Source organism: Piliocolobus tephrosceles, chromosome 1 (genome assembly GCF_002776525.5).
Source record: "Piliocolobus tephrosceles isolate RC106 chromosome 1, ASM277652v3, whole genome shotgun sequence".
NCBI classification, from domain to species: Eukaryota; Metazoa; Chordata; class Mammalia; order Primates; family Cercopithecidae; genus Piliocolobus; species Piliocolobus tephrosceles.
The window spans coordinates 45,743,584-45,771,322 of NC_045434.1; the positions used below are offsets into that span (position 1 = coordinate 45,743,584).

Below are 27,739 nucleotides of genomic sequence, written 5' to 3' on the forward strand. Positions count from 1 at the left end.
CCACTACACCCGGCTTGCTTCTTGACTTTTTATAATAGCCATTCTGATTGGCATGAGGTAGTATCTCATTGTGATTTGAATTTGAATTTCTCTGATGATTAGTGATGTTGAGCTTTTTATTCACACGTTTTTTGGCCACATGTATGTCTTCTTCTGAGAAGTGTCTGTTCATGTCCTTCACCCACTTTTTAATAGGCTTGTTTGATTTTTTTTGTAAATGTATTTCAGTTCCTTGTTGATTCTGGATATTAGACCTTTGTCAGATGGATAGATTGCAAACTTTTAAACAGCTTTTGTAGGTTGTCTGTTCACTCTGATGATCATTTATTTTGCTGTGCAGATGCTGCTTGGTTTAACTGGACCTCGTTTTTCAATTTTTGCTTGTGTTGCAATTGTTTTTGGCATTTTTGTTGTAAATCTTTGCCCATGATTATATAATGAATGCTTTTTCCTAGATTTTCTTTTGAGGTTTTTATAGTTTTGCGTTTTACATTTAAGTCTTTATACATCTTTAGTTAATTTTTGTATATGATGTAAGGAAGTGATCCAGTTTAGATTTTCTGCATATGGCTAGTCAGTTCTCCCAGCACCATTCATTAAATGAGGAATTATTTCTCCATTGTTTATTTTGGTCAAGTTTGTCAAAGATTAGATGGCTATAGGTAAGTGATCTTATTTCTGAGTTTTCTATTGTGTTCCATTAGTCCATTGGAACTGTTTTTGTACTAGTGTCATGCTGTTTTAGTTATTGTAGCCTTGTAGTATAGTTTGAAGTCAGGTAGCATGATGCCTCCAGTTTTATTCTTTTTGCTTAAGATTGACTTGGCTATACGGGCTCTTTTTTGGTTCTATATGAATATTAATAGTTTCTTTATCTAATTCTATGAAAAATGTCAATGGTTGATTAATGGAAATAGCGTTGAATATGTAAATTACTTTGGGCAGTATGGCCATTTCATAATATTGATTCTTCCTAACCATGAGCATGGAGTATTTCTTCATTTGTTTGTATTCTCTCTGATTTATCTGAATAGTAGTTTGTAGTTCTCCTTGAAGAGGTCCTTCATTTTCCTTTCTATCTGTATTCCTAGGTATTTTATACATATGTAGCAATTTTGAATGGGAATTTATTCATGATTTGGCTCTCTGCTTGCCTGTTGCTGGTTTATTAAAAATGCTAGCGAGTTTTGCATGCTGATTTTACATCCTGAGACTTTGCTGAAGTTGCTTATCTGATTAAGAAGCTTTTGGGTTGAGATGGTGGGGTTTATAGATACAGCATCAAGTCAGCTGCAAACAAAGATAATTTGACTTCCTCTCTTTCTATTTGAATAACTGTTATTTCTTCCTCTTCTTTGATTGGTCTGACTAGGATATCCAATACTAGGTTGAATAGGAGTGGTGAGACATGGCAACCTCATCTGTGCCACTTTTCAAGGGGAATGCTTCCAGCTTTTGCTCATTCAGTCAGATATTTGCTGTGGGTTTGTGATATATAGCTCTTACTATTTTGAGATATGTCCCTTCAATACCTAGTTTATTGAGAATTTTAAGCATGAAGGGTTGATGGATTTTATCAAAGGCCTCTTCTGCATTTATTGAGATAATCATGTATTTTTTTTTTTGTCTTTAGTTCTGTTTATTGTATTGATTTGCACGTGTTGAACTAACCTTGCATCTGAGAACAGAGCCAATTTGATTGTGGTGGATAAGCTTTTTAACTTGCTGCTGGATTCGGTTTTCCAGCATTTTATTGAGGATTTTTGTATCGATGTTCATCAGGGATATTGGCCTGAAGTTTTTGTTGTTGCTGTTGTTGTGTCTCTGCCAGGTTTCTGTATCAGAATGATCCTGGCCTCATAGAATGAGTTAGGGAGGAGTCTTTCCTCTTTGATTTTTTGGAATAGTTTCAGAAGAAAATGTACCAGGTCCTCTTTGTACCTTTGGTAAAATTCAGTTGTAAATCCATTTGGTCCTGGGCTGTTTTTGACTGGTAGGCTATTTATTACTATCTTAAGTTTAGAACACATTATTGGTCTGTTTATGGATTCAATTTCTTCCTGGTTCAGTCTTGGGAGGGTGCATTTGCCCAGGAAATTGTGCATTTCTTCTACATTTTCTAATTTATATACACAGAGTCATTTAGAGTATTCTCTGATGGTTGTTTGTATTTCTGTGGGGCCAGTGGTGATACCCTCCTTATCATTTCTGATTGTGTTTATTTGATTCTTCTCTCTTTTCTTCTGCCAGTTTATCTATAGTTTATTATTATTTTTTCCAAAAAATCAGCTCCTGGGTTTGTTTGTTTTCTGAAGGGATTTCCCTGTCTCGATCTCCTTCAGCTTGTCTCTGATCTTAGTTATTTCTTGTCTTCTATTAGCATTTTTTTTTTCCTTTTGGTTCTCTAGTTCCTTTAGTTGAGATGTTAGGTTGTTAACTTGAGATCTTTCTAGCTTTTTAAAGTGGGAATTTAAGGTTATAAATTTCCCTCTTAACACTGCTTTATCAGTATCCCAAATACTCTGGTATAGTACCTCTTTGTTCTGATTAATTTCAAAGAATGTCTCAATTTTTGCCTTAATTTACACAAGAGTCATTCAGGAACAGATTGTTCAATGTCCATGTAGTTATGTGGTTTTGAGTGGACTCCTTAATCTTGAGTTCTAATTGGTTTGTGCTGTAAGAGACTGTTTGTTTTTATTTCAGTTCTTTTGCATTTGGCATTTGCACTTTATATTATGTGATCAATTTTAGATTAAGTGCCATGTGGTGATGAGAAGAATGTGTATTCTATTGTTTTTGGTGAAGAGTTCTTTAGAAATCTGTCAGGTCCACTTGATCCAGAGCTCAGTTCAGGTTCTGAATATATTTGTGAATTTTCTGCCTGGATAATCTGTCTAATATTGTCAGAGGGGTGTGGAAGTCTCTCACTATTATTGTGTGGGAGTCTAAATTTCTTTGTAGGTCTCTAAGAACTTGCTTTATGAATCTGGGTGCTCCTATGTTGGGTGCATATATATATATTTAGGATAGTTAGCTCTTCTTGATGAACTGAACTCTTTACCATTATGCAATGACTTTCTTTGTCTTTTTTGAACACTGTTGGTTTAAAGTCTGTTTTTCAAAAACTAGGATTGCTACCCCTGTTTGTTTGTTTGTTTGTTTCCTGTTTTCCATTTGCTTGGTACATTTCCCTTCATCCCTTTATTTTGAGCCCATGTGTGTCTTTGCACATGATATGAGTCTCTTGAAGACAGCATGCCTATGGAGTTGACTCTATCAGGCTTGCCATTCTGTGTCTTTTAATTGGGGCATTTGGTCCATTTACATTTAAAGTAGTATTATGATGTGTGAATTGGATCCTGTTATTATGATGCTAACTTGTTTTGCAGACTTGTTTGTGTGGTTGTTTCATAGTGTCACTGGTCTTTTCACTTCAGTGTCTTTTGTAGTGGCTGGTAATTTTTTTTTTTTTTTCTTTCCATCTTTACTGCTTCCTTCAGGAGCTCTTGCAAAGCAGGCCTGCTGGTGACAAATTCCTTCAGCATTTGCTTGTTTGAAAAGGATCTTATTTCTCCATTCGTTATGAAGCTTACTTTGGCTGGATTTGAAATTCTGGGCTGGAATTTATTTTCCTTAAGAATGCGGAATATTGGCCCCTGATCTCTTTTGGCCTGTAGGGTTTGCACTGAGAGGTCCACTGTTAGTCTGATGGGTTTCCCTTTGTAGGTGACCAAGCCTTTCTTTCTGGTTGCCCTCAGTATTTTTTCTTTCATTTCAAACTTAGAAAAATCTGATGATTATGTGTCTTAAAGTTGGTTTTCTAGTAGAGTATCTTACTGGGGTTCTCTGAATTTCCTGAATTTGAATGCTGTCCTGTTATGCCAGGTTAGAGAATGGTCATGCCAGGAGGAGGATTTCTCCTGGATGGTATCCTGAAGAATGTTTTCCAACATGGTTCCATTCTCCCCATCTGTTTCAGGTACCCCAATCAGTGATAAGTTCAGTCCCTTTACATAGTCTGATAATTCTCAGAGGTTTTGTTCATTCCTTTGTATTCTTTTCTTTCTATTTTTACTTTAGAAAGGTAAATCTTCCATTGCTGAGATTTCTACCCTTGCTTAGTCTATTCTGCTGTTGATACTTGTGACTGCATTGTGAATTTCTCATTTTGTATTTTTCAGCTCCATCAGGTCAGTTACGTTCCTCTATTAATTGACTATTCTAGTTATCAGCTCCTATATTGTTTAATTATGATCTTATCTTCTTTGAATTGGGTTAAAACATGCTCCTTTAGCTCAGCAAAGTTTGTTATTTACCCACCTTCTGAAGCCTACTTCTGTCGGTTCAGCCATCCCAGACTCTGCCTAGCCCTGTGCCCTTCTGAAGACGTATTGTGGTCATTTGGTGGAGGAGAGGCACAATGACTTTTTGAGTTTTCAGCATCTTTGCATTGGCTCTTTCTCAACTTTGTGGGCTTATCTAAATTTCATCTTTGAGCTTTCTGACTTCGAGTGGGATTTTTGTGGGGTTCCTTTTTTGTTGATGTTGGTTGTCATCATTGTTGTTTTCTGTTTGTTTGTTTTTCTTTTAACAGGCCACTCAAAAAAAATTGAACAGTTTATGAATTTGTGTGTTATCCATGCGCAGGGGTCATGCTAATCTTTTCTGCATCATTCCAAATTTAGTATACATGCTGCTGAAGTGAACACATTTCTGTTATTTTTACTTGGCTGAAATTTCTCCCAGAATAGAACCAAAGAGAGGAATCTTTATAAAAGAGAACTGCCACTGGGTGATTGTTTATCAAAAATTTTCCCATTGATGGGTTCAAACCTGTTCTGACAACTGAATTTTACTATTTAGAAATATTAAAATGTTTCTTATCCAGTACACATTTTTATTTTCTCTATGTATTTTGATTTTTCATAAAATACACTTATTATATATAAGCTTTGAAAAATACCTTAGGCATTTTTCACAACACATCCTATCCCAAATCTAGCTCATATATAATTTATTTTATAATAAATATTTTAATAATTTATTAAACTAAAAAAGTTTTGCTTTGTCATCATCATGTATGTCATTGACCCAAAGGTAGATCTCAACCAACATGAGAGAGAGAAGATCAGTTAGTGATAATTCTTTATCCCTTAACCTTTCGAAAGGAACATGGCCTTATTATTATCATGTCATCCAGTAGGATAGTATGGTTATCTAATCTTAAAAATATATACACAATATGTATTTTGTTTTTTACTTTCATAATTATCTTTTTATTCCTAGGCATATTGAAACCACCAATTTCAGCCAATCTTTAAATGGCTTCAACAAATAGCCAGATAATATTCCATTATTTTATTCTAACATGCAGTAGAATTCACATCTATGTTTTAAACATATTTTTAATCAATTTGTTTAAAAAATTATTCTAACACACATGTATTTATCTATACTACTCATGATCAAGATTCTACATTTTGAACACCATATGTATAAGATAAGCTAGTTTAACAAAGGATAGCCCCAGTATACAAGGCCATTTTCTAGGATTTTTGAAAATGTCATGACCTGCTTTTATCTTTCTTTTATGACTACAAGAAGGAAATGATAACATTAGGTCAAATTGCTGCTTAGGCCACATTTCTACTAGAGAAACTCCTTTTAAAATATTTAAAGTCCCTTATTGTTTTTCACTATTTTGAGGAATGTGAAATATTTTTGGTTTAAATGCAAATACTTGTAGTTCAAAATCAAAAACTATGCCTGCTTAACCAATGAATGTCAAACACACACACACACACACAAACACACACACATTATTTAACACATAAATTATTTTCATTTTAATAAACTTAAACTCAAGTAAGATTTTTTTGAAGTATCTATCTACTTATAAGCAGGTCTCACATTTAGTATGCACTAAATTATATATGATCATAAAATGATAATCTAAATATCCTATTGCTATCTATGCAATGACCATTTTTATTATTTTTATATAATTTTAAAAAACACTAAAGTATACAGTGTTTGAAATCACCTTTCTTGGCCGAGTGCAGTGGCTCACGCCTGTAATCCCAGCACTTTGGGGGACCAAGTAGGGCTGTTCACGAGGTCAGGAGATCGAGACCATCCTGGCTAACATGGTGAAACACCGTCTCTATTTAAAAATACAAAAAATTAGCCAGGCGTGGTGGTGGGTACATGCAGTCCCAGCTACTCGGGAGACTGAGGCAGGAGAATGATGTGAACTCGGGAGGCAGAACTTGCAGTGAGCACTACACTCTAGACTGGGAGACAGAGCAAGACTCCTTCTCAAAAAAAAAAATAAAATAAAATCAGCTTTCCTTTTCTTCCTGATAGTTATTTAAATTATTATTATTTTTTATTGTGAAGCAGCTTAGCACTCAGAGAGGTAAAAAAAAAAAATGAATAAATAATAACAAAGGTAACTGATAATCAAGACATCAAGTAAGAAGGCATTTTTGGACTTCAGAAGCTTTTTCATCCTACTTTCTTCCTCCACAAAGGGAATCACAATAACAAATTTGTTTTTTTGTGTGTGTTTTTTATGTTTTTTATTTATGCTGCAATAAACATACAAGTGCAGATATATTTTTGATATATTAACTTCTTTTCCTTTGAGTAGATATCTAGTAGGGAAATTGTAGGATTGAATGCTAGCTCTATTTTTAGTTCTTTGAGAACACTCAATACTGTTTTACATAAAGGTTTTACTAATTTACATTTCCACCAACAATGTAAGACTTCCCCTTTCTTTGTATCCTTGCCAATATTTGTTACTTTTTGTCTTTTTAATAGTAGTCATCCTGAAGGTTATAAGACGATATCTCATTGTGGTTTTAGTTTCCATTTCTCTGATGATTAGTGATGCTAAGCATGTTTTTATATATCTATTGGCCATTTGCATGTCTTCCTTAGAAAAAATGACTTTTGATAACCTTTACTTTTTTATTGAGACTATTTTTCACCCTGTTCTCCAAATTACATTTAAACACTCTCTTTTGATTGTCTTTATTTGATTATTAATTAATCTGACATTATTTAAATATTTGCTAGTCATTTTGAACAGCCAAAGATCTATGCCTTTCATTTATTTTTCTGTTAATATCTTTTTTCTAGCTGATTAGCAGAAACCTTTAAAAATGTGACATATTTGTCTTTTGCCAAACACATGTGTTGCCAATAATTTCCCACTCTGTGACTTGCATTTTCACTCTTCTAATAATGTTCTTAATACATTTTTTAAGTTTAAGAGTAGCTCAATAAATCAAATTTTGTCCTTATATTATCTTTATGTGCTATTTAATGACATTTACCTACCACAAGAATATAAAAATAGCCTCTAGTTATATGATAACTAATAGTGTATAATATAACTATTTCTATACTAAAGCTTAGAAGCTTTGTTTAGTTTTTTAACTTAAAATTTAGATCAGCATGTATCTAGGATTGATCTTTCTGTATATTTTGAGTATGGGTAAATATTCATTTTTTCTATATGTATTTGTATATATGTATGTGTTCATATTCTGTATAATGTTTCATTGGTTTATTTATCAATCCTTGTCCCAATACAACACTGTTTTAATCACTAAAACATCATAATAGCCATATTATCTGCTAATGTAAATCTTGGCTTTGTTGTTTTTCTTTAAGGTTTCTCTGGTTTATCTTAGCATTCTACCTATATCCGTGACTTTCAGATTCAATTTGCGAATTTACACAAAGTGATATCTTGAGACCTTTATTGGTACTGCTCTGAAGCTATAGATTGATAAAAAAATGAAATCTTTACAATTTTGAGTCTACTGATACAAGAACTTGTATATTCCTCCATTTCTTTAAAGTTCTTTTCTCTCAATAATATTTAGTAAGATTTTTTTAAAAATTGTGGTAAATATGCAAAACATAATGTTTACCACTTTATTTCTATTTGTATAGTACGATATCATTAAATACATTTCCAGTGTTGTGCAGTCATCACCACCATTCATCTCCCGAAGCTTTTCATCTTTCAAAACTGAAATTCTATGCTCATTAAATGCCTACAATTCATTCTTTCTCCCAGCCCCTGGAAACCACCATTCTTTCTGTGTCTGAATTTCACTACTCCAGAAACGATATAAAAGGAATTATATATTATTTGTTATTTTGTGTCTGGTTTATACCGCTTAACATAATGTCCTGGCATTTCATTCATGTAGCAGCATTTACCAAATTTCCTTAATTTTAAGACTGCATTATATATATAATATGTAATATATTATGATATATACAATACATTATATATATATATAAAACATCTTTACTCATTGTCAAAGGATATGAATTGCTTCCACCTTTTGGCTATTGTAATAATATTGCTATAAATGTGAATGTACAAATATCTGTTCAAGGGACATCAAATGATGTGTTCAATTCTTTGGGGCATACATTCAGAATAGAAATTGCTGGGTTATATCGATATTTTGTGTTCAATTATTTGAAGAATTGACATATTTTCCAATGGCTACATCACTTTATTTTTCCACTAGCAATGTGCAAGGGTTCTAGTTTCTCCATATGTTCACCAGGGCTTGCTATTTTCTATTTTATGGTTTTTGTTTTTAAATATATAGTAGCCATCCTAATGGGTTTGAGGTTGTGTCTCACTGTGGTTTTGGTCTGCATTTTCCCAAATACTAGTGATGTAAACTTTTCACATGCTATTGGTCACTTTGATAACTTATTTGAAGAAATGTCTTTTAAAACTCTATGCTTATTTTTAAATAGTGATTTTGGTTTTTTGCTATTGAATTATAGGAATTCTTTATGTGTATCAATCCCGTATGAGCTATATGAGTTGCAAATATTTTCTTCTATTCCATGGGTTGCCTTTCACTCTGTAGATAGTGTCTTTGATGTACAAAATTCTTTATTTTGATGAAGTTTAACATATATATTTTCTCTGTTGCTTGTGCTTTTGGTATCAATAATACATGGCATAAATTTAGATACCAAGGATATGTCACTAGTTTATCAAATGCATTAAAAATATAATTCCTATGTTAAAAATGTAATTACAATTTAATGTTTCATCCACTGCTTAGATTCCATGCCTTGTATATTTCCAAATCTAAATTAAATGGCAGCATTAAAAAACTTTTATGGTGAGAAAAGAGAAATCACGAGATCTATATATAGAATGATTATTGACTATAGAACTTTCTTTAACTACATTTAACTTCACTGACCAAAAATAAGGTAAAAGAATAATATTGTTAAATGTCCAAAAATGAAAACTAAGATAAAATGTTAATTTATTTCAAATGATATTTATGATCACAAGTTTTTAAAAAGTAATTTACATACCTAAGCTGGATTTTCTAAAATATGTGAGTTTAAAAATATATTTTTTATATTTTTATGAATTGCAATTTTCAGAGGTATTTACATATAATCTTTGTATTTCTAGTGCTATTTTATGTAATTGAAGCAATTTACACCTTTTTGATGAAAATGTTACTTATTTATGTAATTTTATTTTTGTTTTTTACCTCAAAAGGCTCAACCGGCCCTATTTTTCAACTTCATCCAATTACAACCTTCAAACTTTATCAAGTACAAATTATTCACATCCTTACTTCAAGACTCATTTACTGTCTTTCTTCACTTTTGCTTCCTAGATTCTAAATCCTTAAGAGTAGTTCAAGGAGTCTTGGTGGCTTTCATTTTACCAGTAACATGCACTGAATATAGACAGGAACCTTTAGAAATAGCTCAGACATAGTTTCAATATCGCCAGCAATGCAATTCATGACAGGCTGATGTGTTCTTATCTACCCATATATAGTTCAAATGTTACTAGCATTATCCTAGAATAAGTGCTGCCTTATTAGACAAGCTTTGGAAAGGTTATATATATATGATACATATATTTACATATAAATTTGCCTATTTTAGTTTTAAAACACATAAAGACATTTATATATCATTTGTTTCAACTACTAAAATGCATGTTATTTATTTATTAAATATACAAAGAGCAATGAACTATTCTTCAACCATTATTTATAATATATCATTTAAATCTCATAGTGGTCCTATGAAAGTTGTGTACCTATTGTTATTATTTCACAGAGGAAACAATTTAGTTAGATGTGCTTAAGCAATTTGTTCAAATATTACAACAGTTTAAAGGCAATGAAACTAAAAATTTTAAGGTGTCATTATGGTGTCCTCAAAGTGTATTTTTAAAAAGTATCTTCCTAAAACTGAAAAAGAAAACTTACAATCTAGATGCAAGACATGAGTTAAAATTAAAGCATTAGCTAAGGAGCTAGAAAAGAAAACTGACAGATCTGTTTACATGAATGGAATAAATAGATATAATGTTATAGAAGATCTGAAAATATAAATATTGATGCACACAGTCAATATTGAGAGAGGAAGCTTTCAAACACGAAATCAAAGAGTTGAAAGTTATGGAGTGACAACATGAACAAAAACAACTTCAGTCTTATGAAATGATCTGAAACATCAATGGAAATTAGTTACCTTCAAAAGTTCTGTAAAGAATAGAGCCACTCTCAAATGACCTAAAGCCATAGGCAAGATAAAATGTGAAAAAGCTAGATTGGGCTAGATTGTCATCAGGAGCTGTTTCTTCACTCAAAGATGAGGAAGAGTACATCTGCAGCTAGTTTCTATAGTCATCAAAGGAAAAAAAACTTGCTTAATGATAAATGATACTATATTGAAAGTGGATTATTAGCTATGGCATTACGTTCTAGGTATTAAGAGTGGGAATTTTTTTTTTTTTTTTTTTTTTTTTTTTGGTTGACATTCTATAAGGCTACTTATAATACATAAAGCAGAGAACAGGGATACACCACTTTCTAGCCACAGGATTTGTTAAGACATAACAAAAAGAGAGGTTATTATTCCATCTAATTTTGCAAGTATGTCATTTTATAAGACCTTTTCCTTCACTAAAATTGGTGTGTCTTACCCTTTAAATACAGTGACAATTGTCATTATTGGATGCAAATTTATCGTGATGTATATTTTTAGCATCCCTCATTTGTATGGATCTCTCCTTGATCCCAATTTTTGTTTATATTTATGTAAGTACATTTTTAATTTTATTTTTCTAAAAATGTGCAGCCCTAAAATGTAGGCTTTGGGCATCAGGAAACCTGAATATAATGAAGATTATCACATTATATTTTTAATTGCTTTATCCCCACAGTTACTAATAATCAGAAATATCCAAATACTCAAACCTTCACTGTTCATGAGGCTAACACAACCAATAAAATGTTCTGAACCTTGAGTAATTAATTGACTAATGACATGCACTAGAGATTTGTAATGAAAGAAATAGTAAGTAGAAATGGTCATAATTATTAATTCTAGTAATAAAAAATAATAAATTTCAAGTAAGCTAAACCAGAAGCACTATTACATTTTGCCAAATGTAAACTTCCAGAATATGATTTTCTTCACTCTGAGAAATTTTGATACATCATGTATTTTGATAGGGAAATATGTATCTTTCTTCCTTCTACAAAATTTCAGAGACAGTAGCTATCAGGATAAATTAAATTAATTGTATCCTTCATAACTAAATATTTCACCTACAGATAATTTCTAATTGGTTTCATATATCTTAAGAACAGATTGTCCATTGGCTATAATTGTTATCTAAATTGATAGCCAACATTAAATACTCCCTTACACATGAAAGTAAAATCCTTGAGAAGCAATATTTTAACTAAATTTGCACTGTTCATGAGTAGAAAAAAATCAATTCAGTTTTCTGAGCAGAACATGAGAATTCTTCCCAAGAACTGTTAAATGTGACACATTCATATAATTAATGTTTTATAAAGGAATTTCACAGCAGACACTTGAGGCTATGTAGCTTTATTATCTCTGGATATAGTGTACCACATTCTTCACTTATTACTTTAGATTTCAGATCTTCTTGTAGTGCAGAATATTACCTTCAAGCAATAAACTGTTGTGCATAGATTGCACAGGCCTAAAGTCCCCATGATCAACCACTTATTTTGATTTCTCAATGAATTTTGTAAAACCTTCATCATGCTTGATACTTCCTTTTTCCTTCCAAATGTCTGTTTGTCCTAGATTCATAATTTTCTCATATTTGAATCTGTCCATCTTTTCATTTCTATAACGTATCTCCTTGTTTAGCTCCTTATCAACTCATTCTTAGATAATAGAAACTGACCCCTAACTTGTAGGTATATCTCAAGCATCTTTTATCTGTGATACATCATCTCCACAGTCTCCCTGATGCATGACTTTCCTCTATTTCTGAAACTAGAACGAAATGACAGCAATAGTAAAACATGTGTAGTTCTTTATTTCCTAAAGGAGAGACACTTTTAAGTTCTAAAATCCAAATTTTCCAAATTATGTAAGTACCATACTGAATTTAATTTGTATTTCAAAATTATCTTGCAAAGCTTCCATTAATAAATCTTTGGTCACTAAATACCTGCAGCATGCTTTATGACATGCACTAGAGCACGGTGCCCAACCTCCAGGCCATGAACGTGAACCAGCCTGTGGCCTGTTGGGAACCAGGCCACACAGCAAGAGATGAGGATGGGCAGGGGAGCATTACCACCTGAGCTCCACCTCCTGTCAGATCAGCGATGTCATTAGATTCTTATGGAAGGGTGAAACCTATTGTGAACTACGCATGCAAGGGATCTAGGTTGCACATCCCTTATGAAAATCTAATGCCTGATGATCTGAGGTGGAACAGCTTCATCCTGAAACCACCCCTTCACTCCCCCATGAAACCAGTCCCCGGTCACAAAAATAGTGGGGACCACTCCACTAGAGCTTTCTAATGAGGGAAATAGTAATATTTTCACCTACACATAAACACATTGACTTCAACACTCAGGATACCCTTCTGCTATCAGACTTGTTCACTTCAGGGTCTATCTTATATCCTACTTTCTTCTTGATCTCTAACCCATTGACCCTAGATCTGAGAGGGGTTTTCACTATAACTCTTATAGCACTTATAAAGAGAAAATAATACTCCAGTTGATTTCTTAAAGTTGGTGTCAAATTTAAACTATTTTAAATAATACTGCAAAGCAGGGTTACTGATTACCAGACCCAAGGAAGACACCCATTTTATGTAGGATAGAAAAGGTTATCACTATGTTATCCCTATGCCAGTCACTAGGAATAGGAGTTCAAATACGTTAGCCCACTTGCATCTTGGGCAGCACTTTTACTCCTTGCCTTAATCCAGTAAGATAGAATACTAACAAATAATAAGTCATATAAAACAGGTCTATTACTTAAAGGTAGGTAGGCAGGCAGGGATAACAGAGCATAGAGTTTATCTCAAGATAGTCCCCGAAGGCTTAGAAAAGCTGCCCAGGATGGATACAAGCTCATCTTTGTGTATCCCACATGCTCTGCAGCTGAGGGACATAAAAGCAGTCTGTCCTGGGTTTTATGACCTGAAGGAAGGGTCACTTTCTGGATAAGCATTGTAGGACATTCTATTTTAGGAGGGACAGGATCAAAACCTCGGCTTTTTCAAATAGTTTCTCTTTATCTCAGAATTTTGCCTCTCCTGAGCATCCTACAGTTATTCTAGGTACTATGAACAAGAAGATGGGAGGAAAGCATGGTCACCTAGGGCCATTTGAGAACTGTACTGCAAATATATTTATTAAAATAATATAAGAAATGTCATTTAAAATTTATTTTGGTTTATAACAGCTTGAAATGCATGGAAAGTGGTATTTAGGTTGTAGAGTTGTGCATATAAGAGTCTAATTTTTTAACCTCTTCTCATGGTAGTTTAAGGGAAACCAGGATGAAAATGCAATCTCCTAAATAGGGAAAAGTGAGAAAAGCCCAAGAAGTGAATACCAGTTATGTAGGTAATGATTGCCTATTGTAAAGCAGAATCACCTAAGTCACTGCACAAAACCGAATGACAGAGAAAAATTACAAGCAACTTTAGAGATCAGGAACAAGATGGGACTCAAATACATCAAGTATAAGGTGAATGTAAGAGGATACTGGCACCCATGATATTAAAGGCTTTTATTGCTTTTACTACATGGTTCATTGAAGGGTCATTAAAAATTAAAAGTACTAGCTGGGCACAGTGGCTCACGCCTGTAATCCCAACACTTTGGGAGCCCGAGGCAGGTGGATCACAAGGTCAGGAGATCGAGACCATCCTGGTTAACAAGGCAAAACCTCGTCTCTACTAAAAATACAAAAAATTAGCCGGGCGTGGTTGAGGGTGCTTGTACTCCCAGCTGCTCGGGAGGCTCAGGCAGGAGAATGACATGAACCCAGAGGCGGAGCTTGCAGTGAGCCAAAATCGCGCCACTGCACTCCAGCCTGGGCAACAGAGTAAGGCTCCATCTCAAAAAAAAAGAAAAAAAAATTAAAAACACTAGATAGATGCTTTTCTCAAGAATTAAATAACAAATACAAGAATATACATATTCAACACTAGCATTAAAATAGTTATTGATATAAAACATATATAACTGAACATGATTTATATTGTATATTAAGTATGAGATATTGTAATACTTGGAATATTTTTCTACAAAGATTTTTTCTTTTTTGACAGGACAGAAAACTGAAAAAAATCATTGTTAAACCTATTTTGAATTTAAAGTTTATTATAATCACAAAATGTCTCCCAATTTGATTCAGAAACAGGAATAATTTACGAAGAACCACTTTTATGCAGTTCTGTGCTAGATAAGTTTACATGTATTTCATTATTTAATATCCACAAAATACCATGATGTAGTGTAGAGTTGTTCATTCTGCAATCTATATTTTACACATGATTATTCAAATATAACAATGAGAATTTTATTTTTTATGGTATGTTTTGTTTTTTGAAAAATATAAACTGTTTTAAATAAAGTTTGGAATGGCATACCTTTCCCAAGAGAGGCAACCATAACTGATGAAACTTATTTAAAAAGCAAATATTTAATATTTCTGAATGTCCTAATGACAAACAGTAAATACATAAACATTGAAGAAAATGTACTAAATCTTGACAAGACCATCAAGTGGCTGTGGCACCTGTAACACACTGCTCTTTAAATATAACCAAACAGCTTATGTTGCTGGACTCCCTACTCAAGTGTGTATAGGCAATATTACAGAACTATCTTGCCATTCAGATACCAGTCTAGGACTACAGTATCTCTCCAGAAGTGGCAGGACAACAGCATTTTTAATTCTCCTCAGCTCTGTGTTGCAGAAGCTCTATTTCAGACAAAAGAGGGTGAGAGATTTGCAACACCTTTTGTCCACTTACACTCCACTTCTGAAGAGGAAGCTCTGCTCTAGGCACAGCCAACCAAGAGCACTGAGGCTCAACCATCCTCACTTAACATCATTCATTCAGTAGATTTTATGCCAAGAGAGACAAGTCGAGAGAATCAGAAGCTACTATTCTTCCCCAGTACCATCATTATAAAGCAGAGATGTATCTGAGACAATTATACCATTTTATATTTTATAGTTATAAACAACCACATTAAAAGAAGAAAGATCTCAAATAAACAACCTAACTTTATACTTCAATTATACTTTATATACCAATTATCAGTCAATTATAACTTTATACTCCAATTATACCATTGGATTCCCCCATGCCCCACATATACAGCAGTGGTACAAAAGTTTTACACAAGTTAAAAAGGAAGGTAGTAAAAAGAGAAAGTTATGATGCACACCCCAAGGGAATAAGTTTTATTTAGAAGAGATCATGTGAAATTTAAGGCATAAGGACACTGTTGAAAACAATGGAAATTTTGTAAGCAATTAATAGGAGCCTGGTGACTTCATGAAAGCAACAAGCTAAATGTCAATGAGCTAGATTTTTAAGAGACAACCAGGCCAAAAAACAAAACAAAACAAAACAGAAAAAGAAAAAAGTTGAGAAAAAGCCACTTGGAATACATGAAGATGCATAAAATGACCATAAAGACTATACCTGAAAACATTCAAAATTTAATTTTATTAGACTTTGGAGCAGTTTATCTTCTAGCATATAATTTACCTTATATAGGGACCTGTAGCAAGATTAACAGTTTATATGTCATCTAAATTTATGGAGGCCAGGAAACAGTAGTATAACAAAAAGCTGAACCATTCTTGTGCCACAAACACCACCCCAGGCACAATGCCTCACAATTGAGGGGGAGGTGGATTTCTAATTCCCAGCCTTGCACTGAGTAGTGAAGGGTACTGTTCACATATCTCACACACCAAATTTTATGGTTGCCAACTGAGGGACTAGCTTCTAAATCCACTAACTTTGGGAACCAATGGCAAGGGGCATTTATGCATCCTCTGGGACTCACACAACAAAGAAGCCTTTTAAACATTAAATAAAATTAAAAATACAGCTTACCAAAACTGACGGGATGAAACAAAAGTAGTACCAAGAGGGAATTCTATAGATATAAACAACCACATTAAAAGAAGAAAGATCTCAAATAAACAACCTAACTTTATACCTCAAGGGATAGAAAAATAAGAAACAAAACTCAAATATAGCATAAGTAAGAAAATAATTTTAAAAAATAGTACGAAATAAATTCAATAAAAATAGAAAAAAAGTCATTGAAACTAAGAGTTGCTTTTTGAAAAAAATAAATTCAATTGATAAAGCTTTATCTAGACCAATAAAATATACTCAAAATAAAATCAGGCATTACAAAGGATGCCTCATATATAAGAAGAATTATAACCAACAGCTCTGAACACTTACATGCCAACAAATTTGATAACCTAGAGAGGTTGCTAAATTTCTTGAAACAAAAAAACTGAATCAAGAAGAAACAGAAAATGTGACTAAAGCAGTATAAAACAAGGAGATTAAACTAGTTATAATATATATTTTTTTAAATCTCCCAAGAAAGAAAAGCACAAGACCAGATGGCTTCATGGGTGAATTCTAGCAAGGATTCAAAAAAGAAACAATAGCAGTTTCTCTTAAATTATTCAGAAAATTGAAGTAGAGAGAATACTTCCAAATGAATTTTGAGGCCAGAATCACCCTGATGCCAAAACCATATAAAGATGCCACATGCACACAAATTTATTAAAATTGAAGGATACATAATCAACATACAAAAACCGTTGTGTTTATGTAAACAAATATCTATTCAAAAAGGAAATCAAGACAACAATCCCATTTAAGATTGCATCAAAAATAATACAGATTATTAATTTAATGAAGAAAGTGAGGAAAAATACGTACATTTAAAGCTATAAAGCATTAAGGAAAGAAAATCTAAAAGGACAAAAATAAATGGAAATATACCCCATCTTCATATTGGAAGAATTAATATTGTTAAAACTAAGCAAAGCAGTATACTGAGCAAATGTAATCCCTATGGAAATCCCAGTAACAATTTTTTCAGAATTTTTTTTTTTAATTCTAAATTTCATATGGAACACCAGAAGGCCTTGAAAAGCCATAGGAATCTTGAAAAAGAAAAACAAAGTTGGAGGCATCACACTTCTTAATTTCAAATTATTTTATAAATCTATTTTACTAGTTTGTTCGCATGCTGCTATGAAGAAATACCCAAGACTAGGTAATTTACAAAGGAAAGAGGCTTAATTGAGTCACAGTTCTGAAGGGCTGGGGAGGACTTGGGAAACTTACAATCGTGGTGGAAGGGGAAGCAAACACATCTGTCTTTACATGGCGACAGGAGGGAGAAGAATGAGAGCTGAGTGAAGGGGAAAGCTCCTTATAAAACCATCAGACCTCGTGAAAACTTACTCAGGAGAATATCATGGGGGAAACAGCCCCATGATTCAGTTGCCTCCTACCAGGACCCTAACACCACACATGGTCTTTATGGGATTACAGTTCAAGATGAGATTTGAATAGAGAAACAAAACCAAATCATATCACCTGCTGTGATTTTTTTTTTTTTTTAATTACGTTACTGGCATAAAACAGACATATAATCTAATGGAGCACGATAGAGAGCTCAGAAATAAACCTAAGCCTATACAGTCAACCTTTTTTTTTTACAAGAGCACCAAGAATACACAATGGGAAGAGGATAGTCTCTCCATTAAATTTTGCTAAGAGAACTGGTTATCTACCTGCAAAACAATAAATTTGGACCCTTATCTTATACCATATACAAAAATCAACTCAAAATGAATAAAAATCCTAAATGCAAAGCCTGACATCAACACTCTAGAATGAAATACATTGTGAGGCCTTACACTTAGTGGTTTTATTCATTTTGTATATCTTATTTGAAAAAAAGTATATTTTTCCTTTGGTTGTCTGACACTTAACAATGGCATTGGCAATGATTGTTTGAATATGACACAAAAAAATCAGACAAGCAAAGGAAAAATACAACTAAATAAAATACTGAACCAAAAAACAAGTGAGAATATTAAACCAAAAAAGCTTAGGCACAGCAAAAGAAACAACAAAATGAAAAAGGCAGGATGTGTATCGTTAGAAAATATTTATAAACCATATATCTCATAAGGAGTTAATATCTAAAATACATTAGGAACTCCCACAACTCAGTAACACACATGCACACAAAAAAACTGATTTTAAAATTAGATAACTAAATAAATGTACATTTTTTTTCAAAAAAGATATACAAATGGCCAAAGTATATACAAATGTGTTCAATATCACTAATCATGAGGGACAGGAAAGTCAAAACCAAAAAAAGCTGTCACATCACATATTTATAGTAGCACTATTCACAGCAGGAAAGATAGGGAATCAACCTAAGCATCCATCAGTGAACAAATGAAGTAAACCTCATATCTATGTATGTGTGGGAGTGTGTGTGTGTATATATATATATATATATATATATGAGATTTTACATATAATTTATATATAAAATGTATATGCACAGAAACACACATATTTAACCTATATGTGAGGCTTTACATATATAGGTTGCATACAAAAATATATATGAAGTTTTATACATGTGAGGTTATATATATAAACTATACATAAAACATAAAAATATAACCTCATATATGTAGGTTATATACATGTATATATTATATACATGTATGTATATAACATGTAGGTCATATATATAACCTATATATAAAACCCTCATATATGAGGTTATATATATTGCATGTATATATAAACACGTATATTATATAAATATAATATTTATGTATATTATGTATTCTATATAATATGTATATTATATGTTATGTATTATATATTATATACACACAAACACACAATGGAATGCTATTTAACCACAAAAAAGATAATGTTGGATCATTTGCAGCAACATTGATGGAACTAGAGGACATTATGTCAAGTGAAATAAGCCAGGCACAGAAAGGCAAATGCTGCGTATTCTCACTAGTATGTGGGAGCTGAAAACTTAATCTCATTGCCAGTTAGAGAGTGCCAATTCATGGAGTTACTTACCAAATCCGGGATGGATGGATGTGTGCTGGTGGTGGTAGTGGGGAGAGGTGGTTGAAGAGAGATTGGTTTATGTGTGACCAGGTCCTCGATATGGCCAAATTTGTTTACTTCAGCCTTCACTTTCATTATGGTGTTTCATGGATGCAGCTGGTGCTGCATGAGATGTGGCTGTCTGTCAAATGGGAGGAGCAAAGAGTCAAAATAACTTCATATATAGCATCTATTAATAATTAAAGTAAAAATACAACTAGATATAGTATTTTATTTAGAAAAGGAAAATGTCATTCAGGTTGGTTGAATGTTATCATCATATGGTGAGGATAACTTTAAGATAGTAGATAGCCACAAAGAAGTCTTATTCTATTATGAATATATATAATCTACATTCTCTGTAAGATGAGGCACCAAAACCCTTTATAAATCTGAACTGCATGAATGATACAAGTAAAAACAACATTTTTTCCCTCTCAATCAAACAAACAAAAAAAGTATTTCTTTCAGCACAATTTTGTCAACTTTTTTTTCCTTTGTTTTGAGACAGAGTCTCACTCTGTCACCCAGGCTGGAGTACAATGGCACAATTCCAGCCCACTGCAACCTCCATCTCCCTGGTTCAAGCAATTCTCCTGCCTCAGCCTCCCAAGTAGCTGGGATTACAGGTGCGCGTCACCATGCCCAGCAATTTTATACTTTTTGTAGAGACTGGGTTTCACCATGTTAGCCAGGATGATCTTGAACTCCTGGCCTCAGGTGATCCGCCCTCCTTGGCCTCCCAAAGTGCTGGGATTATACACGTGAGCCACCGAGCCTGACCAAAAAAATTTTTATTGACACTTTCGGTTCTATTATATTCCTGGAAAAATATACCTATTAGTTTGTTATTGTTACTAATTTTGTAGAGAGCTTCAAAAGGTTGCATTATTTATTTATTTATTTATTTACTTACTTATTTTGCAATTATCTTGTCAAGAATGTCTTATTTAAAATTTCTGGGCTGCTGGGACTTGCTGAGAAGGAGGATCACTTCTGGTGTTTCTTCACAAATGAGAGGAAGAGATTGAAGACTTTGAAATAAAGAAAGAAATAGAACATACGAAGGCAAGGCATTTGATAATTACATGGTGTTATGAGATTGAAATTACAGTACTAAGACTAGTTAATACAAGTAATACATAGTTGGTCTCTATGTAATCGCATCTATTTTTAACCTGTTCAAACTTTATTAAATGCCTTGGGAAAATACATTAAACATAGTAACCCATGTAAAGATTAAATGCAATATATATGTATAAGGTTTTTGAGAAGAGTAAAACTGCATAAACTATAATTATTTTAATATTTGTATAGGCTATACATACACCTTTCCAGAAATTTTTAATTTTACAGTAGTATTTTTAATTCCTAACAAGCTCATACTATGATATTTTTTGATATTAATACCCTCCAAATCTCACGGTGAAATTTAATCTTCAGTGTTGAAGGGAATGCCTAATGGGAGATGTTTGGATCATGAGACCAGATCTTGCATGAATGTCTTGGTGATATCCTTGAAGTAATGAGTGAGTTCATGCTCTACTATTAGGTTCTGTGAGAATCGATTTTTAAAAAGAGCTTGGCACCTCCCTCTCCTCTCTTTTGCCTCCCCTCTCGTCATGTGGTCTCTGCACATTAAACTCCACATTGCCTTGTGCCATGAGTGGAAGCATCCTGAGGCCCTCACCAGAGCTATGCTTCCTGTACAGCATGGAAAACTGTGAGCCAGGACAGGTGCAGTGACTTACACCTGTAATCCCAGCACTTTGGGCAGATGACTTGAGATCAGGAATTTGAGACCAGCCTGGCCAACGTGGTGAAACCCTTTCTCTACTAAAATTAGCTGGATGTGGTGGCATACACCTGTAATCCCAGCTATTCAGGAAGCTGAGACTCAAGAATTACTTTAACCCGGGAGGTGGAAGTTGCAGTGAGCTGAGATCGTGCCACTGCACTCCAGTCTGAGTGGCAGAGTGAGGCACTGTCAAACAAACAAACAAACAAACAAAAACAAAACAAAACAAAAAACAAGAACTGTGAGTCAGATAAGTCTTTCCTTTATAAATTGATTAATTGCTCAGGTATTCCTTTATAACAACACAGAGTCAGACAAGTTACTTCACATATTATAAGCAGTACTGACATGTGGAAAGGTTATAATTTTGATTCAAATATTAAAAAGATTTTTAGGAAAATTTGCAAATCTCAAACTGTGGCAGAAACATTAGTAATTCACTATTACAATAAAACAGAAATCACTTACATATAGATTATATGATTATAAATATCTAGGTTGATTTCATTCTTGGATCAAATTTTACTGTTCTATTTAAGACATAAATTTATCACTGGAAATATATTATTTCCTTAAGAAAACCAGAATGGTTTACTAACACATTTTGGGGGCATATTTGATATTTATTAATAAAGGTTCTCTGTGAAGTAATGTGATATTAGACCATTTTTATAGCAAACTCTGTTTTTAGCTTCTCAACAAATGGCATATGCTAACCCTGAGGAAAATTTTTTAAATTCTGTCAATTTGGGTTTTTAGTCCCTATTTATCTCCTAAATGCATATTTTCCCTTGAGTAGCAAGATTCTCAAAACTTTTACTACTAAAATATTTTTTACTAGAGTAATTATAAAGAAATACAAATTTGTTTAAGAGTTATAAATATTTTATAAGTTAAGAATTATTATATATCATTAGTTCATTCCATTATATTAATTATATTTGCATAAGTATATGAAAAAAGAGAAAAAAATCGGTAGAAAGTATAATAGGTAGAAAGTATTAAGTGCAGCCGTGTATTTAATTAAAAGATATTGCTATAGCTCTTACAAATCCAAATGGGTAATATTAAATAAATAAACACCACCTGTGCATAGAAAAGAATTTTAATAATTAAAGTATATTACTTTTCCCTATGATCACAAGTGTTTCTTCTTGTTGTTCTTGTTGTTGTTGGTTTTTGAAAATATGTTAAGATAACCAAAGAAACTTTTTAAAACGTCTCAGCAGTGATGTTTTTAACTCAGGGATAATGAATAAAGCAATTTTTAATTTTAGTTTATGTTCTAAGCAATGAAATAGTTGAATAATTGAATCATATTAATTACAGAGTTGCTGGATCTAATTTTAAAATAAAAAGTATAATTGAAGTCACTATTTTTCTCTCAATTTTATTTGTTTGGAATGTGTAGAACAGGGAAGTTTTAAAATAATATGGCTTTAAAGTCCTCAAAAATAGGGTTAATAACATTCAATTTTAATTATTTTCTTAATCATATTTATAATTAACATTTATATTTTTGGCCCATTATTTCATTATTGTATAAATTTTTTACCAATCATATTCTCTACCCTTGAGTCATCTCAATTGGGAAGCAATTTGGATCAACAGCAGAGGTTCAGACCTTAGGGTACTGAGCCTGACTGCTGCTGCACAGGTCATCTATGAACTCATACATAACTTCACCAATGTGTGTGTGTGTTTCTCATTACCTTGTGTAATTTATGCGGACTTGTCTAACACGCACTTAGTAGAGTTTATCTTCAATACAACATAATCACATAACGCCCAGTTTGGAGTATTTTTGTTTTAAATTCCTTCAAATGTCCTTGTGATCTCAGGATCTTGGCATTCTTCTTCCTAGAATTAAACAAACAAACAAAAATCATGTGACCAAATAAATACACATTTAAGTAACCAAAAATGACACAGATTTGTTGAAATGGAAATAAAAAGTCTAGAGAAAGTGTTTTTCAAATGTATTTGTTTTAAAATGATATCTAAAATTTCATTTATTGTGTGAAACATGATATTTTGCAGTATAAATATATTGTGAAATTGGTAAATATAGCTAATTGAAAAGTGCACCCACACAGTTAAAATTTTTGTGGTTAGGTTCCTAGGTATTTTATTCTCTTTGAAGCAAATGTGAATGGGAGTTCATTCATGATTTGGCTCTCTGTTTTTCTGTTACTGGTGCATAGGAATGCTTGTGATTTTTGCACATTCATTTTGTATTCTGAGATTTGCTGAAGTTGCTCATCAACTTAAGGAGATTTTGGGCTGAGACAATGGGGTTTTCTAAGCATATAATCATGTCATCTGCAAACAGGGACAATTTGACTACCTCTTTTCCTAATTGAATACCCTTTATTTCTTTCTCCTGCCTGATTGCCTTGGCCAGAACTTCCAACACTATGTTGAATAGGAGTGGTGAGAGAGGGCATCCCTGTCTTGTGCCAATTTTCAAAGGGAATGCTTCCAGTTTTTGCCCATTCCTCAAGGATCTAGAACTAGAAATACCATTTGACTCAGCCATCCCATTACTGGATATATACCCAAAGGATTTTAAATCACGTGCTATAAAGATACATGTACATGTATGTTTCTTGTGGCACTATTCACAATAGCAAAGACTTGGAACCAACGCAAATGTCCATCAATGATAGACTGGATTAAGATAGTGTGGCACATATACACCATGGAATACTATGCAGCCATGAAGAAGGATGAGTTCATGTCCCTTGAAGGGACATGGATGAAGCTGGACATGGATGAAGCTGGAAACCATCATTCTGAGTAAACTATCACAAGGACAGAAAACCAAACACTACATGTTCTCACTCACAGGTAGGAATTAAACAATGAGAACACTTGGACACAGGGTGGGGAACATCACACACCAGGGCCTGTCGTGGGTTGGGGGGAGGGAGGAGGGATAGCATTAGGAGATATGACTAATGTAAATGACGAGTTAATGGGTGCAGCACACCAACATGGCACATGTATACACATATAACAAACCTGCACATTGTGCACATGTAGCCTAGAATCTTGAGGTATAATAAAAAAAGACAAATTTTGTGGTTAGGAAAATTAACATCACTCTCTTAGCATTTTTCAGTATGCAATATATTGTAATTAACTATAGTCACCATTCTGTACAGTGGATCTTGCCAACCTATTCCTCCTATCTGTAAATATGTACCAATTGACCACAATCTAACTGTAAATATGTATCAGTTGACCACAATCTACTCAATCCTCACTCCTCCCAACCTATTGTAGCCTCTAGTAAACATGGTTCTACTCTCTGTTTGTATAAAGTCAACTTTTTAAGATTCTTCGTATAAGTGGGATCATGCAGTATTTTTCTTTCTGTTCCTGGCTTATTTCATTTAACAAAAGTTTTCCAGGTTCATCCATGTTGTCACAAATGACAGAATTTCCATTTTTTAAATGTCTAATCATTATGTTGAGGAGAGAGTTTAAGGCCCATGTTTATTGCAGCAGATAAGATACATAATCAACATAAGTGTCCCTCAAAGGATAAATGGAGAAAAAATTAGGCATATACATATCTATGCACATACAATTGGACACTAATCAGCTATAAAAAATTCTATAGGAAAATAAATAGTAATATTGTATAAAGGCATCTTTTGTTGAAGAACATTCAGCTGCTTGCCTTTTTAAGGAGGTTTTCAGTCTGGAAGCCTTTCACATAGCCATATGCATTAAATATATACGGGAGTTTAGTATAAGTAAAATTTTCTGTAAACCTAATGTCAGCTGATGTGAAATCCAGATGAAGCTCAGCTTTCAATATCTCAATCATAGTAATACAGAAAAAGAACTATTCAAAATTGGAAAGAGGCACAGTAGTATGTTAATGGTAAAGACAGGTTTGTTTGCTTTAGTCTCTTTATTGTATTCCTCATTTCTTGTCTAACCTGGGGGCCCAATTCCATAGATATTTTTCAAAGATATAGGTCATGGAGTGTTAGATAGTTTATGATAGTAACTGATAGGCAGAAATGTAAAAATATACAAGAAGGATCTGCAGAAACTGTGGTAGCATATTAATGTTGTAGCAATTCAAAATGATAACTTACTATGATTAGAATTTTAAGAGGGGCATCAGCAAAGTGGCTGACTAGACTTACCTTATGCTCATATTCCTCATAAAAAAGACCAAAACAAGAAAAAAAAAAAAACCATGATATTTTTATTAGAGTGACTGAAGAAGCACACTAGAGAGAACTAGAAGAACAGTGAAATCTCAGAGAACAGTGATCACAAAAGCCTAGGATAGGACCATAAAGAAGGGAGCAAGGTATTCTTCCTCTGCCATACTGTCTTTCTTACTGGAATTGGCTTGAAGGCAGAAGGGACTTCTTACCGAAGATCTCTAGATATAATAGACATCCCTAGTGGTTTTTGTTGTTGCTGTGAATGCTGGCAATTTCTGCTTCATTAGAGTTCCTGAGCTCTCAAAGTCCCCAGATACTGTTTGGAGAGTAGGTGGGAATTCATGCAGCTACATTGCCTCAAAGTAGAAGTCTGCCTTCAAAGCACCCCTGATTCCCACATCCTAAGCTGCTATGGCTCAGTGCCATCTTGAAACAGAAACCACCACTAGAGTGTGTCCCATCCTCGGGGCTAGGAGCAACTGACCCTCTCCATACCTAAGGTTTCACTATAATTTTCCCAGATTCACACAAGTGCCTGCAATACCACTTCCCCAGCTGCCTGGAGCCTAGGACAGATGAAAGGATCAAGACCCCAGCCTCTAAACCTATGCAACATACCACTACCCCAGTGAACTGGTGGGCCTGCACAGTACAGAAGCCACTAGTCAGCCCAGCCTGCTGCACATATACATGTCTACTTAGCCCAACACCAGGTCCTATAACTGGCATAGCCTCACCCCAGATTGCTTCAGATACACCCAGGCCTGCCGCATCCTAATCCACTCATGTACATACCAACAGCCAGTCTGATGGCTAGACAGACTGTGGCAAGGCCAAAGAGCTCCCACGGCATCTGCATCCTCCTGCATTTGGTTTCACAGCCATCTGGGGCAGCCTCATCCCTCCAGAGAAACTGTCACAATGCCACATGGCCCAATCATGCCTACTTACCCTCACTCTTAGCCTGACAGCTGTCTAGGAATGACCCTTCTCCTGAAGACAGACCACAAGAAGGCCACCAGGTACTGCTATGCCTGCACACACTCAGCCCAACATCCAGTCTGGTGGCAGTCCTGTCCCCCAGTAGATATAGTTACAGTCTTCAGGTTGGCTATGCAGTGTGTGTTCAAGCCTGGCCCAGCAGTCAGCCTGTGGACAGCCACAGCCCACCCAGAGGGCCACAAAATAGCCTTTTGGCCATTTGTGTCTGCAAGCACCTGACATGACAATCACCCTAGCTTCTGCTCCCAATGAAACAATTCCACTGCCATCACAAACTCCTGAATCTTAGGTCACTGGGGCAATTATAGTCTTCACTGAAGATTACAGCTAATGAAACTGCACGAAGACCTCACTACTGAACCAAAACCACAGTCAATGTATCATATGGATAGGAACATCCAGATTAAAAAGCTCAAAGGTATATAATTGGATTCAACCCAAAAGAATCCTCTCTAAGGCACATTATACTCAAGCAATAAAGAGTTAAAGGCAAAGAAATAATTCTAAAAATAGCAAAGGAAAACAATCAAGTCACACATGAGGGAATTTCCATCAGAGTCACAGAAGATTTCTTAGCAAAAACCTTACAGTCTAAGAGAGAATTAGGACATTATATTTAAAGTACTAAAAAAAAAAAAAAAAAAAAAAAAAGTCAGCCCAAAAGACTGTATCCAGCAAAGCTTTGCTTCAGAAATGAGAGGTAAATGAAGACCTTTCCAGCCATGAAATAGCTGAGGGAATTCATCACCACTTGACCAGCCTTAGAAGAAATGATTGAGAGTGCTACAACTGAAACAAAAGGATGATAATAATTAACATAGAAATATGTGAAAGTATAAAATTCACTAGTAAAGGAAAATTCGTACATCTAAGTCAGAATATTCTAGTAATAATCCTGAAACTATCAAAAGTTATGACAAAGAAATAATTCTAAAAACAGCAAGACAAAAACATCAAGTCACACATAGGAAGTTTCTGTTAGACTAAGAGAAGTTTCCTCAGCAGAAACCTTACAGTCCAAGAGGTTTCATTTTGCTTTGTTTTGTTTTCTGTCAAAAAATTCTCCCTTTTAAATATTTTATCTCAATAGTTTTTGAGGAAAGGGTGGTTTTTGGTTACATAGATAAGTTCTTTAGTGGTGATTTCTGAGATTTTGGTGCACCTGTCACCCAAGCAGTGTATACTATACTC

The 27,739-nt window shown here is 33.8% G+C and overlaps 1 non-coding gene across 1 annotated transcript; it reads right to left on the minus strand.

Annotated features, from left to right (window-relative positions):
- Window positions 1–4,605: 4,605 nt before the first annotated feature.
- Window positions 4,606–4,712, minus strand: LOC111536973. Its single transcript, XR_002729874.1, has one exon. It is a non-coding gene; the product is annotated as a U6 spliceosomal RNA (small nuclear RNA).
- Between the last annotated feature and the right edge of the window lie 23,027 nt (window positions 4,713–27,739).